We start from the raw sequence: 16,946 nt of genomic DNA on the forward strand, positions 1-16,946 counted from the left end.
TTATTGAATAAAAGTAGCTTGAAATGATCTATGGAGTTTCAACTTAGGCTGTGTTAGGGTGAGAAGAACAAGATGTAGCATTTTGGTATTTGTAACTTTGCTGATTTTGGGTATAAGATATTACTGAGAACTTCTGTGCTTTATCAGAAATGGTTTTGATCTTTTAATGTAGTTATCAATGTTTCCCAACCTTTACAAGTGCATCTCAAGGCTCATAAACACATACACTCTCTCATTAAAAGAAAATATTTCATAGGTTGTCTCCCCTAATGGCCTGCAATCCAAACGAGGCATTACATGTCTGTATGAGTAGGTTGGTTTATATTGGAATTTTGTAATTTGCTCTTTTCCACCGTGTATAAGAATTTCAGAATTTCATAAAACTACACAGGCCAATTTTGCTGATGGCTGAAATTTGTTTTGATTTTTTTGTTATTGTTGTAAATCGGTTTATTTGTTGGATTATTCCATATTAAAAGAATCTTATTTATTTATGATTAACATGGATTTTTCATTGGTCTTTTAGGCTAGGTGAAGCAATTAATCGGACTCTCCTCAACCACCTTTTGAAGATGTTTACCGCACTAGGAATATACTCAGAAAGCTTTGAAAAGCCATTCCTTGAATACACTTCTGAGTTTTATGCTGCTGAAGGCATGAAACACATGCAGCAGTCAGATGTTTCAGAATATTTAAAGCATGCAGAGGTGTGCATTCTTCGTCTGTCATTGTTTGTTTGTTTTTGTTGTTATTATTATTGTTTTTTTTTTTTTAAAAATTATTTTCTAATGAACAACTGAATTTTCATTAAAAAAAAAAAAAAACAAAGACGTACAAAATCAAAAGCTCGCAGAAAAGGGAGACAACCTAAGAAAACGACATCCACTCTAATGAAACAAACACTTAATTTTTCTTTCCAGGAGTTTGTGTATTCAACAGTGTCTCTTCCAGTGACATGGAGTTTTGATATTTATTTTTGCATTTGGCTATCCAGGTTCCTTTTGCTCGTTCATCACTAAATCATGATGATATGTTCATCTTAGACACCAAGGGGAAGATATTTCAGTTCAATGGTGCAAATTCTAATATCCAGGAGTTTTTTAATGTTTGAAGATATCTTGTCTTAGTCTTCTTTTTGTATATGTGTACTGATATTTGCTAATACAGTTGTTATTTTATCCCTAATACAACTAAGTGTTACTTTGAAGCATGCAAAGGAAGGAACAGAGAGTTCAACCTTAGATCCAACACATTCACTACAAGAATTTTGCCTTGAATGTACCATTTATGCACATTCCCAATAAACACGGTTAGTTGAATATGAATTCTTATCACATTTTCACTTTCAATCCTTTGTCTTAAACCTTTTTTGTTGTGATCCTTTGAACAACAGTGGTCAGACAAAGATGCTTAAAACTAGACACTGCTATGAGTATAACAACAGAGGCTTTTCTTTTGACAAATTGACAAAGATGCCTATAACCAAACACTGCTATGGTTAGTTTATGCAATTTGACAAATTGATATCAAGGTGCAGAAGCGAAAAATTATGGGACTTTTCTTTTGGGACAGGTTCTGACTTTGAAAGAATTTGTTAAGAGGGAAGACCATTAACTTGTTCTCATCGCTTTATAGATTATCTTTACAAGTGCTTTTTGCTAGCCTCAGGTTTACCTTACCTGCTCCTTTGGATTATGCCACGTCATAAACGCAGCTATTAACTCAGCGTTGTTGAAAATGATTGAAAGGCTATGAGTTATGAAGAAGGCACGGTCGGATGAAAGTGCAATGCTGTCAAAAGTCAGAAGATCTATTCTGTTTTCTGGCAGTCAGTTGAACTTGGTTTTACTATTGCTTTTGACATTGTCCTGTCTTTGTTTGTTGTTATTTTGCATGAATTTATGTACTTTGTACAAAAGTTGTGGACTTTCTGTGCTGTGATTTGTCCCATTTCCACTGTTGCTTCATAAGTTAGAGTCATTATGTTTTGACAGGAGAAGTTTCATCTTTCTTTCTAGTTGCAGCACAAACAAAATCTATTTCATGTCAATTACATAGAGGCATTAGAAGTTATAGGTTATGTGGATTCACCTCCAATTTTGGTTCATAAAATAAAGCCCCTTTAAATTGTTGTAGCTCTTACATTACTCAATTGTTGTAGCTCTTACATTACTCAACCTTTGGCTACTTTTCATGCAAAATTGCTCCTTTTATGAAGTGTTTTGGTAGAGTTTCTTGTTTGGTGATCCAAACAAGCCCTTTCTTGAAGCACTTCTTTTTTTATTTAATTGGTCATGGAATTTTCTAATTCTATAGCTTTTACATGATGGCTAAATGTCGAACTACCTCCATAGGTCAACTGCACAAAAAATTGCTTATATTTGCTTGATGACTTCCCTCGAGGTAGATAGTTGTCAAACTTCAAAGAAAAGAGTAGACTCGGGAACTTAGGGGAGAAGATTAGTATTTCTGCGTAATATCAAATACTAAAATCTCTCCTTCACAAATTTAAACTAGACAAGTTAATATGAGTATAACAACAGAGGCTTTAATGTCGGTTGCAATTGACAATAAAGACCTTTAATGTCGGTTGAAAATTTCACTGAAGGATCTTTAATGTTGGTAGCAACCGACATTGAAGATTGTGTTATTGAAGCCCTTTAATATCGGTTAAAAACCGACATTAAAGGCAACCGACATTAAAGGGCTTTAATAACACTATCTTTAATGTCGGTTGTCAACCGACATTAAAGCTCGAATTTCTCTAGTGCGAATTGCTTCTCCGGAACTCAAGAAACAACTAGACGATTTATTGAATGTTGGCTTCATCTGCAACAAAAGCGCCCTATGGGCCCCCAATCCTGATTCAGAAGAAGAAATATGGGACGCTACGATTGTGTATTAATTATAGGGCTTTGAGCAAAGTTACGATTCGCAACAAGTATTCCTTGCCGATCATATTTGGTTTGTTCGATCAATTAAATGGAGCTTGATACTTTACGAAGCTCAACCTCCGATCTGGCTATTATCAAGTTCACATCGCACAAGGCAACGAATCGAATATTGAAGGAGTAATATAACATGCAACAGACTAAATCAAAATCAATAAGCACTCTAACTAAACTTAATTTAAGTTTTAAACATGTTACACAAGTAAAGTTCATAAGAGGGTTTGTATAGTGCAATACCTTTGTAGAATTCTCCATGAATTCAGCTGGATCTTTACTTATCTGATCTTGAAATTTCAAGTAGACCACCACCAAGGTCTTCTCTACTAAATTCAAGAAGGAATGTGTGGTAGAAACACTCAAATTGAGCTCAATTTTGGATGAACTAAAGTGGGATGTCAAGGGTTTACAAAGGTGCAAACTTTCTGCTTAAAATTTCAGAGCTCTTTCTCAAATGTTAGCATGCAAGTTCAATATAAAGACTCAATACATGCAAGAAGAAAAACTGCATGTAGGACAACTCCTACTAGGGGTTACCATTGAAGATCAAAGTGGATTTGGGTGATAAACCACCCAAATGAAGTTAGTGGATTTTTCCAATTTTTGGGAAAAATCCACTAACTAAAATCAATTTCTTTTAAATTTATTTTTCTTTTATATAAAACTATTTTATTTAAATTTTAGTTTTATAAAATTAATTCAAAATAATTAATTTAAATAAAACTAATTTCAATTTAAATTAAACCTTTTAATTAAAAAATTATCAATTTAATATCTTAATATTAAATTAAAAAAACACCAATATGATTCAATTTCATATAATTAATATTTAAATCATAATTTAAGTATTAATTGATTCACCAATTTCGTTTAATTTCGACTAAATTAAATGTTTTAACTGTATCGTATACAATTAATTGAAAACCCTAAAATTTGAATTTGAACATTTCAAATTCAAAATCCTAAATTCAAATTTCATCCAATCAATACTCAATTTATTATTCCAATTTATGAGCTAATAGAGGGACCTAATGGACCTACAAATCATGAGCTCCAACGTCTTGTAATTAATTGGTTAAACTCTTTAAACCGAATCAATTAGTATTCGTTAACTATTAAGGCACACCACTATAGCTCGATAGTTGCACTCTCCTCACTTTAGATGTATTTCTGTCCATGTTAGCCATAATCGGTAAGTTGATCATTCACAGGTCGTTCATATTTATAGTTGGGTCAAACTTACCATTATACCCCTGTAAATGCATCTTGTTCCTTAAGCTCCCACTGACCCTCTATTGAACAACTGATTCATAATACCACTTATGAATCATGTCATTCTCTACCACGAAATAGCAGGGCCCCGTTGTTCATGACTAGGAATAAGCACTTAAGAGAAAAACCTATCTGCTAATCCTTAGACGGGTAGGAGTGAATTCCATCTTGCAAGGCTATGTCCCCAGCTATATATACGGTCTTATCCCCAAAATGGGAAGCTTATTGAGCAGTGCTGTTAAAGTACTCTCACCTATGCAAATCAAAGGATAATCCAGAATAAATAGGAGTTCATAGTTAGCTCAGGATTAAGATTGAGTTATCCTAGGTTATTTTAGTATAAAATAGTCAGTTTTAGCAGTAAACGATCGTTATAAAGAAAAGTGACTATTTCGAGGTCCAGTCTTTATATAAACTCATTGCATAAGATGTCTTCACTCACATGTCTCTACATGAATGATCTGTGGATCACATCATTTGTATCAACATACAAAATGGGCCGCATCCAATAGTGTTACCAGGATGAGATATCCAATTTCATCCATATACTTATAGACTATTTAGGTTATATACTATAACTTGATCCTATTTCTGTCACTACATAAAGTTAAAGTATTCATATTATAGCCATGGATTTGTTTATTGGATTTCCATAATAAAATGCAATATCAACAACTTTATTGAATAAAATACTCAATAATATTTTATTGAAAAATATAATGTTTAACACAAATTACGAACTTTTGTACCATGATGAACCAAGTTTTTAGGACATCCCCAACAAATACCACTTGCATGACAAGATACGAAGCTTTCAAATTTTTTGTGATGCCCTTCAGTTTGAAGAATGCCCCTACGAAATTTTGTACCATGATGAACCAAGTTTTTCACGAGTACCTCGACCAGTTTGTAGTGGTTCATCGTGATGACATAATTGTTTACAATCCTACTCTGGAAGAATACCGAGTTCATCTTTGATTAGTCTTTGATAAGTTGAGGCAAAATCAATTGTATGTCAAGAAAGAGAAATGTGCTTTTGCTCAAAGGTGAATAAACTTCCTGGAATGCATAATTGAATATGGAAGGATTGGAATGGATGGCGAGAAGTTACAAGTTATACAGGAGTAACAAACCCCCACTTCTGTGACTGAGTTGTGTTCCTTCTTAGGATTGGCTAATTATTATTGTCGATTCATCGAAAGATCTTCAAAAAGAGCCGCCCCAATGACTTAGTTATTCAAGAAATACACAGTTTGGCAGTGGTCGCAGATGCCAGAATAACTTTGAAGAGTTAAAGGTGACCATGAAAAAGGGTCCTGTTTTTGGTCTAGTTGAAGTGTCAAAGCCATTTGAAGTAGAGATGAATGCGTTAGAGTATGCCCTCGGAGGCGTCCTCATGCAAAAAGGCCATCTTATGGCCTATGAAAGTTGAAAAATCAATAGCGCCAAGAGAAGATATATAGTCTTTGAGAAGGAAATACTGACCGTGGTCTATTATCTAAGGGTCTGGAGGCGGTATCTATTGAGATCTTCCTTCGTAGTAAAGACCAACAACAATGTCATCTGTCACTTCTTCGACCAGTCTAAGTTGACTTCTAAATAGGCGTGATGGCAAGAGTTTTTAGCCGAATTCGATTTTGAGTATGAACACAAGAAAAGGGACAAGTCAATTTAGGTTGTGGGCTTGTGCACGTTAGCCCACATTAAGAACACTTATTCAACCTTACAAGTTTTCAGCAAAACTTCAGCAAGTTCATCAGCTCTATTGCATGCCCAATTTCCACTTCTATCTTCTTTATTTATTGCAGGACATTCATGCAAAGAAGAAAGCTGCATGAGGTGAAACTCATGCTTGAAGATTGAATCAAGATTCAAGTGGATAAATGAGTGAGCTGCTTGAAAGCGTCAATGGAAAAATTCAATTTTCCACTTTGTGTTTTTCCAAACTTTTCCAAATTTCAAATTGATTTTCAAAATCAATTTTGATTTCAAAATTGAAATTATTATTAATTTTAAAAAATTAATTTCATAAATTAATTTTCTAATAAAATTAATAATAAATAAATAAATAAATAATTTAATTAGTTATAATTAATTTAATATCAAATATTAAATAATTTTACACAACTTCCACCTTTATGAATTTAATATTTAAATCATATTTAAATATTAATTAATTCACCAATTCCGTTTAATTCTAAAATTAAACACGTAATTATATTTCATATAATTACTAATTCCTTTAATTTTAATTTGAATGTTTCAAATTAACTTATCATGCTACTCTAAGACTAATCCATTTACGAGCTAGTAGGGGGACCTCGTAGACCTATAGATCATGGGCTCCAACGATCCGAGATTAATTGGTTAAACTTTTTACACCGAATTAACCCCTCATTCGTTAACTAATGGGTCACTCCACTAAAGCCCATAGTTGCACTCCCCTCACTGTAGATATATTATGTTCACTTGATATAACCATGATTAATAAGTTAATCCTTCACAGATTGTTCGTAATAACGGTTGGGTCAAATGTCTGTTTTACCCCTGAGATTATGTCTTGTTCCTTAAGTTCCTACTGATCCTCTAATGAACAATTGGTTTGTGATCCAATTACTAAACCAGATCCCTCTCAGTCTAATGAAAGGGTGGGACCCCTTGTTCAAGACTTGGATTTAGTGTTAAGAGAACAACCTTTCTCCAATCCCTAAATCGGGTAGGCATGAATTTCGTCTTACACCCTATGTCCTCAGCTATCTATTCGGTCTTACCCCTAAAATAGGAGGCTTATTGAGTCGATGCTGTTGAACCAACCCTCACCTATGAAAATCTAAGGATAATCCCAAATAAACAGGAGTTCATAGTTAGCTTAGGATTAAGATCGAGTTACCTAGGTCATCTAAGTGAAATAGTCAGTCTTATACAATAAACAATGTTATAAAGTAAGAGTGACTTATTTCTTGGTTCGATCTTATGCAAACTCATTACATGGGACGCCCCTACTCCTAATATCAATACATGAACGAATTTGGATCAGTTCATTTATAGTATCTTTACAATAACTTGTAACAGCTACAGAGTAGGCCATATCCAATAGTGTTACCGAAATAAGGTACCCAACCTTAATCATGTACTATAAATCGTTTTGGCTATTTACTCGAACTTGATCCATCTCTATGTCCTACATAAAGTTCAAGTATTCATATAATAGCCATAGATCTTAGTTTATTGGATTTAGACTTTTACGTATGAAATTTATAGAATCAATAATAAGTTTATTGACTATAGAATATGTTTATCTTTTACAAGCTGCGAGTTTTAGGACATAAAACCCAATAGCACTCCCACTTGGACTAAAACTCCAGTGGATCAATATAAACAAATATATACAATGTTGAGTTACACTGAGAGAACAAAAAGTATAATTACAATAAACTAGGGCATTAGATACCCATAAATTCTCCCACTTGCCCGAGTGATAAATATCTCTAGACCTAGTCTTACTAGGTGACCCTCAAACACTTTAGCTAAGAGGACCTTTGTAAATGGATCAACTAAATTGTCTTGTGAGGCTATCTGCGTGACAATCATGTCTCCTCTGTGTATAATCTCCCTGATGAGATGGCACTTCTACTCGATGTGATTTCCTCTTTTATGGCTCCGAGGTTCCTTTGAATTTGCAACTGCTCCACTGTTGTCATAATAGAGGGTGACAGACAGGTGCATATTAGGAACTACTTCCAAGTCAGTCAGGAACTTTCTGAGCCATACTACTTCTTTTGCTGCTTCACTTGTAGCTACATACTCAGCTTCCATTATGGAGTTAGCAATACAAATTTGCTTAATACTTCTCCATACAACAGCTTTTCCGTTCAGAGTGAATACTGACCCTGAAGTTGATTTCCTAAAATTAATATCGGTTTGGAAGTCAGAATCAGTATATTCAGTAAGGATCAGATCCTCAACACTATACACGAGTATATAATATCTCGTTTTCCAAAGATACTTAGAATTTTTTTAACGACAGCCCAATGATCATATCCGGATTGAAATCTGCTGACTATTCTAATTACATAACATATATCGAGACGAGTACACAACATTGCATACATTAAACTCCCTACTACCGATGCATATGGAATTCATTTCATATCCTCAACCTCTTGAGGTGTCTTAGGACTTTGTTCCTTAGACAGATGAATTCTATATTTGAAAGGCAACATTCTTTTTTTGGAAATTTGCATTTTATATCTAGACAACATCTTGTCTATATAAGATGCTTGAGACAGTGCTAATGTTCTGTTCTTGCGATTCCGAACTATTTGGATCCCAAGAACATACTGTGCTTCTTCCAAATATTTCATTTGGAATTGCATAGCCAACCATCTCTTAACGTCAACTAGAAATTCTACTTGATTCCCAATGAGTAGAATATCGTCAACATACAACACTAAAAAAACGACTGTTTTGTTAACGATTTTCTTGTATACACAAGGTTCGTCAACATTTTGTTCAAAGCCATAAGATTTGATCGCAGTGTCAAATCTCATATTCCAGGATCTAGATGCTTGTTTCAACCTATAAATAGATCGATTAAGTTTGAAAACTTTTTGCTCATGACCCTGTTCAATAAACCCTTATGGTTGAGGCATATAGATACTCTCTTCAAGATAGCCATTCAGAAAGGCTATTTTGACATCCATTTGTCATATTTCATAATCATAAAATGTAGCTATTGACAAAAGTATTCTAATTAACTTTACCATGGCAACCGGAGAGAAGGTTTCTTCATAATCTACCCCTTCTCTTTGGGTAAACACTTTTGCCACAAGTCTTGCTTTGTAAGTCTGTACCTTACCAGCTTGGTCGTTTCCTCTTATAGATCCATTTGCAATCGATGGGTTTTACCCCTTTAGGTTGATCTACAAGATCCCAGACAGAATTGAAATACATAGATTCCATTTCAAGGTCCATGGCTTTAATCCATTGGTCTTTATCCACATCATTCATTGCTTGTTTGAAAGACAATGGATCCTTTAAGCCATCATCTGGTATGATGGCTTGAGTTTTAGTTAAACCCATGTACCGATCAGGCTGTTGCACAACCCTCCCACTACGACGAGGCATTCTCAGCTCTTGAAAATGATGTGAAATATCAATAACTCTTGTTGATGGACTTGCTCTGTCAACAACTCTTATTGATGTGTTTGCCGTTTCTCTGAACATTTCATCTATTACTAGCTTACTGCGAGGTTGATGATTCTTTATGAGGTATTCCTCTAGGAAAGTTGCATTTGTCGATACAAATACCTTGTCTTCCTGAGGATCGTAAAAGAAACCACCTTCCGTTTCTTTTAGGTATCCTATAAATAGGCATACTTTTGAACAACGTTCCAACTTTTTAGAATTTTGCACCAACACACGTGCTGGACAACTCCAAATTCTAAAGTGACGTAAATTTCCTTTACGTCCTCTTTAGAGCTCGTAAAGTGTTTCAGAAATACTTTTCGAGAGAACTATATTCAAAATATACACTACAGTTTCAACTGCATGTCCCCAGAAAGAATTTGGTAACTGGGCATAACTCATCATGGAACGAACCATGTCCAACAAGGTTCTGTTTCTTCTTTATGCCACACCATTTTGCTGTGGTGTGCCTGGGGCTGTGTGTTGAGACTGGATTCCATGTTCTATTGAATAGTTCTGGAATTCTATGTCCATATACTCACCAGCTTGATCTGATCGAAGTGTTTTAATCTTTTTACCTAATTGGTTTTCAACCTCAATCTTATATTCTTTGAACTTTTCAAATGTTTCAGACTTTTGGTGCATCAGGTAAATATGCCCATACCTGGAATAGTCATCAACGAAGCTGATGAAACATTCAAACCCTTCTCTAGCTCTAATATTCATAGGACCATAAAGATCTGAATGTACTAACTCCAAGAGTTCCTTGGCTCTAAAACCTTTTCCAGGAAAAGATCTTTTAGTCATTTTACCCTCAAGACATGATTCACATGGTGGTAGAATTGTCTTCTAACTTATTTAGATGATCGTTCTTTACCAGTCTCTCAATCCTGTTGAGATTTATTTGACCTAGTCTCAAGTGCCAAAGATAGGAATTTGGAGAAACTTTCCTTTTCTTATGAGTCCCAGCAGTTTTAAACATCTCTATGTTCAAAACAACTTTAACCTCAGTCGGTTTTAACAAATACAAGTTATTTTCTAATTTTGCAGAACAAATTTGTTTATTTCTTGTATTGATGAACGCTTCATCATTTTCGAAAGAAACTTTATAATTTTTTTCTAGCAAACAAGAGATAGATATTAGATTCCTTTTCGTAGAAGGAATGTAATAAGCATTTTTCAGATAAATGTACTTATCTCCTATAAATAACTTCATATCTCCACTGCTTTAGCTAAAAAAACTCCCCAGTCCCTACCTTAAAGATTGTTTTGTCTTCTGTTAGCTGTCTCCAGAAACTTGTTTCCTATGAAAAAGTACAGACATGATTAGCGGCAACTGTATCAATTATCTAGGTTTCATGGTTTTTCACTAAACATGCTTTGATAACAAGTAAATCATATTTATCTTGTTGTTCAAATTTTGCATTCTCATTTATGTTATTCAAAATTTTAGATGAGTTGGGAGATAGAGGACAATCCTCTGTTAAAACTCTTTTGGAGTTATCAACTGCTAGTAATTTATTTGTTGATTCGATTTTACCGTTAACTAATTTAGAAGCGAGTATTCTAGAAGAACTCGACATGCTGAATTTTTTTAAAACAAATTGTAATTAAATCCAAAATCAAGTTTTAGCAAAACAAGTAATAACGTACCCATAACCATTATTTATTTGCATCAATACTATAGTGAGTCAGAATACGTGCTACCGAGGGACAATCAGATACTCCTTAACTAAAGCAAACAATTTTGACCAATCACTATCTCCAAAATAACTTTTATTCCTATAGTCTTTTAGTTATCGTTTTTGGTCAGAAATTACTAACACTTTAGTAATTCTGTAAGTGTAACCCTCCGTTTTGGATAGCAGAGCTCGGCTTCAACTATGCTACCGAAATGGACCTAAGAAATCCTATCCATTTTTGGAGTTTGAGTTATTCCGAATCCTATGTTACAAACCTCCGTGGGGATAGCCGTCGTTAAACAACTAGCAAGGGCCACCTAAAGCAAACCAACAGGTGCAACATAGGAATCTCACGGTCTAAACTAACGAAAGAGACCATAGAACATGTTGACACAAATACTTCACCCACTTACTATGAACTACTTCCCCCGTTCACCTTGTTATTGACTCATACAAATACTTTCCGTATAGAGGTCACTCTAGGGTGATACGAAACGTCATATGAATCTCACGGTGTGAACTATGTGGAGACGTGGTATTTGAAACCTAGTTATCATATATTTGATTTATGTTTGAACGACTTCCCCTTATTCACCGAAATCTAGATTTACGCAAATACTTTTCGTATGGAGGTCACTCCTAGGGTGACACGAAGTACTGCTTAAATCTCGATTGTGAATTCTTAGGGACGTGAGAGCTAAAAATAACGTATCATATATGTTATTAATCTCCCACTGAAGTGTTCTAATAAATTTATCATATATGTTATTAAACTCCTACTAAAGTGTTCTTCTATTTGGCTAAATTTATACTTTAAGGTTCATTTCGGCTAAATAAACTACCCTAAGTCTATGTGGTTTATCCAAGTATAACGCTTATAAATAGATTTTAAACCTACGATATCTAGGCGATAAACCGTTTTATTACCTCGCACCGCTCACGTACGCTTATAAAATTGGTTAAAAACACTAAATTATTCGGCCATAATCCCCAGGTAGAAGGTATTCTGTAGACCGTCAACTTAAGTACCCCCAGCCTTAGACAGGATTATATATCGGTTGAGTTTGTAACTGTGATTTATAAGATAGCGACCTATTTTAACTATTAAAATAAATATTTAACCTACGCGAGCATGCACTTATCTTCGTTATGGATTTTAATGTCTAATCCAATTTTATAACAACTTATAAAAATTAGACATGCTCTTACATCCACAACATGCATCAAAGACATTCAAATTTAATATAACAGTTATATTAAATAACAGAAACCCTAACCATGCATTCTATATATTATAACAAATTATAACATATACATAATGCATGTAAAATGCTTCCTATGGTGGGATTTTAAATCTACATAGCATACTATATGCACATCCAAGATTTATTTAATTATGACATACATCACATGCATAAATAATTAAACACATACTGATATGGTTTTAGTTTTGACATAAACAAGCAAACAAAGGCCTAATTATAACAAAAACAACAAGAAATAACTCCAAACCACTTGTGGACCGCTCGAACCGCTCAAACCGAACCCAAACAGCTTAACCAGATGTGAACCACCTAAACCGGACCAGCCAAAACCCTTTTGAAGTTGAACCGAATCAAGTTTGAAGAAAACCGATCAATCCTCGATGGTCCTCGCTCAGTTAACGGGTCAAACTCATCAATACCGGTTAAAAAATCTCACTCAAACTCGATCTCTCGCTCCTAGCTCGAAATTTTGCTCGAACTTGATTCAAAATCTCGCTTGAACTTGATCTCTCGCTCAAAATTCCATTAGAATCTCGCTTAAACTTGATTCAAAATATCGATTGAACTCAAAATCTCACCTGAAAATTCCATCAGAATCTCGCTCGAAATAAAATCTTGATTGAAACTTGAGATCTCGCTGCTTGTACATGGAATCTCGCTGAAATTGTGAAAATCTCGCTCTCGCTCAAGGGCCTCACTAGCTTTGACATGGAATCTCACTGGAATTGTGAAAAACTCGCTCTCGCTTGAACTTCGAATGGAAATATCGTTCTCGCATAAGGGAAATCTCACTAGCTATGAATAACGAGATTTGAGCAGATGCTGAAGAACGGGTTTCTGCTGCTCGACTTTCTTCACATCTTTCTTTAATTACAACTTAATTTCAGCTCTAATGACTCCAAATAAATGACAGACTCTTGAGCACACATATAAACTCATCAAACAAGAGCGAATTACAAATTTAATCAAGCAATCAAAGAGAAATTAAATGCCAAAACTCAGAAAACCATATCAGTTCACCATTTTGATATAACTCATGAAAAAACACCCACCACACCAAAATTAAACCAAATTGAATACTTAAATGATGCTCTGATACCAATTGAAGAAGTATATCAGCATGCAGTGGAAGCAACAAGGATCAGTAAGCATTCTAATTCATTAATTTTAGCTATAAATAAAGCATGCTCATACAATAATAAAAGGGTTTCAAGTCATATCTTTGTAGAACCTATTTAATCTCGAATTTAGCTGCAAACATTCTCCAATTCTTCTTGTGGACCATCTCAAGATATTTGCTATTCTCTTGAAGCTTTAGATTGAGTTGTGGGACTCAAAATAAGTTTAAATGAAGGGAGTTTGGAGAAAAAGCTCACTGATGCAATTTGAAGACCACTTCTTCAACTTTACAAGTTTTCAGAAAAACTTCAGCAAGTTCATTAGCTCTATTGCATGCCTGATTTCCACTTCCATCTTCTCTATTTATTGCAAGATATTCATGCAAAGAAGAAAGATGCATGAGGTGCAAATCATGCTTGAAGATTGAATCAAGATTCAAGTAGACAAATGAGTGAGCTGCTTAAAGGTGTCAATGGAAAAAATCCAATTTTCCACTTTGTATTTTTCCAAACTTTTCCAATTTTCAAATTGATTTCCAAAATTAATTTTGATTTCAAAATTGAAATTATTATTAATTTTACAAAATTAATTTTCTAATAAAATTAATAATAAATAAATAATTAAACAATTTAATTAATTCTAATTAATTTAATATCAAATATTAAATAATTTTACACAAATTTCACCTTTATGAATTTAATATTTAAATCATATTTAAATATTAATTAAGTCTCCAATTCCGTTTAGTTCTAAAATTAAACACATAGTTATATCTCATATAATTACTAATTCCCTTAAATCTAATTTGAATGTTTCAAATTAACTTATCATGCTACTCTAAGGCTAATCCATTTATGAGCTAGTAGGGGGACCTCATGGACCTACAGATCATGGGCTCCAACGATCCGAGATTAATTGGCTAAACTCTTTATACCGAATTAACCCCCATTTACTTTGCACATTTAGATAATTTTTATTTTACCACAAACAAATAAACTTAGTATCCCTGGTTGTCTTTATGTAACTTAAGCATATATGTAGTGACATACAAGTGGGTCATGTCTTAAGTGACAACCAAAATAGTCTGTAGTATATGGATATAGGAGGGAAACCTTATCTTGCTAACACTACGGATGCGACCTGTTACAAATGTTGTGATTTGTTACAGATGGTCTGATCCTGATCATTCGTGTAGTGGAATGCGAGCGGGGGCGTCCTATACAAAGAGTTTGTATAAGACCTTACATTGAAGTGTTAATATCTTGTCACATAACTCCGTTCATGATTGAGACTTCATTTCACTAGGATGACAATAGGTAATATGACCTCAATCCTGAGTGAGTTGGGAATTCCTGCATTGAGGGCGGCCCTTTGATTTGCATGGGTACGAGTGGCCAGAGCGTCAACTCAAACCTACCATTTTGGGGATTCGTCTGATTTGGGAGCTGGGAACTCAGCTTCACAAGCTGGAGTTCACTCCTTCCCCAAAGTAGGGGTAAGTAGATAGATTGCTCTCTTAAGGGCTGATCCCGGGGCTTGTACGATGTGGTGCCACGCACCTTCTCCTAACCCGAGAGGTGTTCACGCATAGTAGGACTATGTTGTATTGTTCATTCGAGGGATCAGTGGTACTTAATGAGGAAGATGTAATTACAGGGGCAAAACGATAAATTGGCCTGCTGTAATTACGAGCATCTGTGAAAGGTCATCGTACTGATGATTGGTCATATTCAATGGACATAGAAATATATCTATGGCAAGAAGAGTTCAACTGTCGGTCTTTAGTGGAATGCATGAAAGTTAACGGATGGTGGATATCGTGACTAAAGAGTTTAGTCAGCTATTCACGTACCATTGGAGCTTCAAGCCATAGGTCCATAAGGTCCCCTTGATAGCTTGGATACAAGTTGAGAGTCAGTTTTTGGGTCAGTTTGAAATGTTCAAATTGACAAGAGGGAGTTCGATTATATATGATATAATTGAACGAGTTAATTAAATCTGATATAATTAACTTTATGTATGAGATACATTAATTTGGAGGAAATTGGGTATAAATATGATTTATATCTAGTGGAGGAAAATATTATAATTTATATATGATATTAATTTATGTGTTATGAATATGATGAGATCGTATTCATTGGACGGTTATAAAGGAAATGGGACGACGTCTCTTCTGTTCTAATAACAGATGAGTGTATTGAAAGCACACTTTGAGATGCATAAATAGTTGACGGTGTGTTAAGCATGAGATGCACGGACATTGTGTTACAGAGTGTGTCATCGTTTAGAAAATCAGTGCCTATACGATAGTGTCTACACGATCGCTTATATATATGATATTGCTAAGCGATCACTTATCGATTACATCTTTGTGCGTTATTTACTAAATGATCGTTTATCTTTTCCTAAGTGATCGTTTAGCTCCCGATATTTACTAAACGATTGTATAGACAATCACTTAGTTTTTCCTACACGATCATTTAGACGATCGCTCACCCTTTTCCTACACGTTTCTTTAGACGATCACTAACCCTTTCCTACACGATTGTTTAGACGATCTCTTACTTTTTCCTACACGATCGTATAGTTCACCTAAACGATCAAGCATCTTGTCTATGCGATAGACGACCTCATCTTCCACTTGCTTGATCGTTGTGTACGGTCTCCCTTCCTTCTTCCCTCTACCAAATCCGAACAAAGCCCACACTTTGGATTCTCACTCCAAGAATATTGAGGGCTCTGAGTGTTGGTGTCATCTCCGTTTCCTTTTGTTCGAGTGGTGATTGTTCGAGATAGGCAGTTGGGTTTTAGACTCGTTGTGAAGAAGAAATCTTCAACTGGTATGATCTCTTGATCTCTTTAGCATTACGAATGCATAATAGAATGTTTGAATGTATATGTGGTAATTCTGTCACAATGAATTGGAAAGATCCGCTTTCGCTCGTAGGTACTCTGATTAAGAGTTCCTTCAATTAGTATCAGAGCACTTGGTTTATGATATTCCAATTCATTGCTGTAAAAGAATTGCATTTACATTCACAGTGGGTGCAACATGTCTACTCTCTGTTTTAAGTGATAATTCGTTTATGGATGTGTGGATTAATGGAAATTTCTGGGATGTAACCTCGGTTTGTTGAATGCTCTAGTTAATTGTAAAGGTCCATGCGTTTTTGAGTTTGTAAATTCAAAGTTAGTTTGAGTCTTGAGTCGCTCGTGATGAAATTCGGAGCAAGGGTTGCTATTCTTCGTGGAAGAAGACGAACAAGTGTTGGTCATGTCATGTAGACGATGGGTAGACGATCGCTGAGTATTGTATACTCGGCTGTCGTTTAACGCGCGTGCGCATTAGACGATCGTATAGCTTAGAAAGCCTCATCACTTAGTTACTGACTATATGATCGCGGAGTAAGTGCATGGTAAATAGTTTATCTTTCGCGTGCTAAGCGATCATCTAGAAAATCAGGCTTCAC

This window comes from Benincasa hispida, chromosome 3 (genome assembly GCF_027475165.1).
Source record: "Benincasa hispida cultivar pf3 chromosome 3, pf3_genome.v1.1, whole genome shotgun sequence".
NCBI lineage: Eukaryota > Viridiplantae > Streptophyta > Magnoliopsida > Cucurbitales > Cucurbitaceae > Benincasa > Benincasa hispida.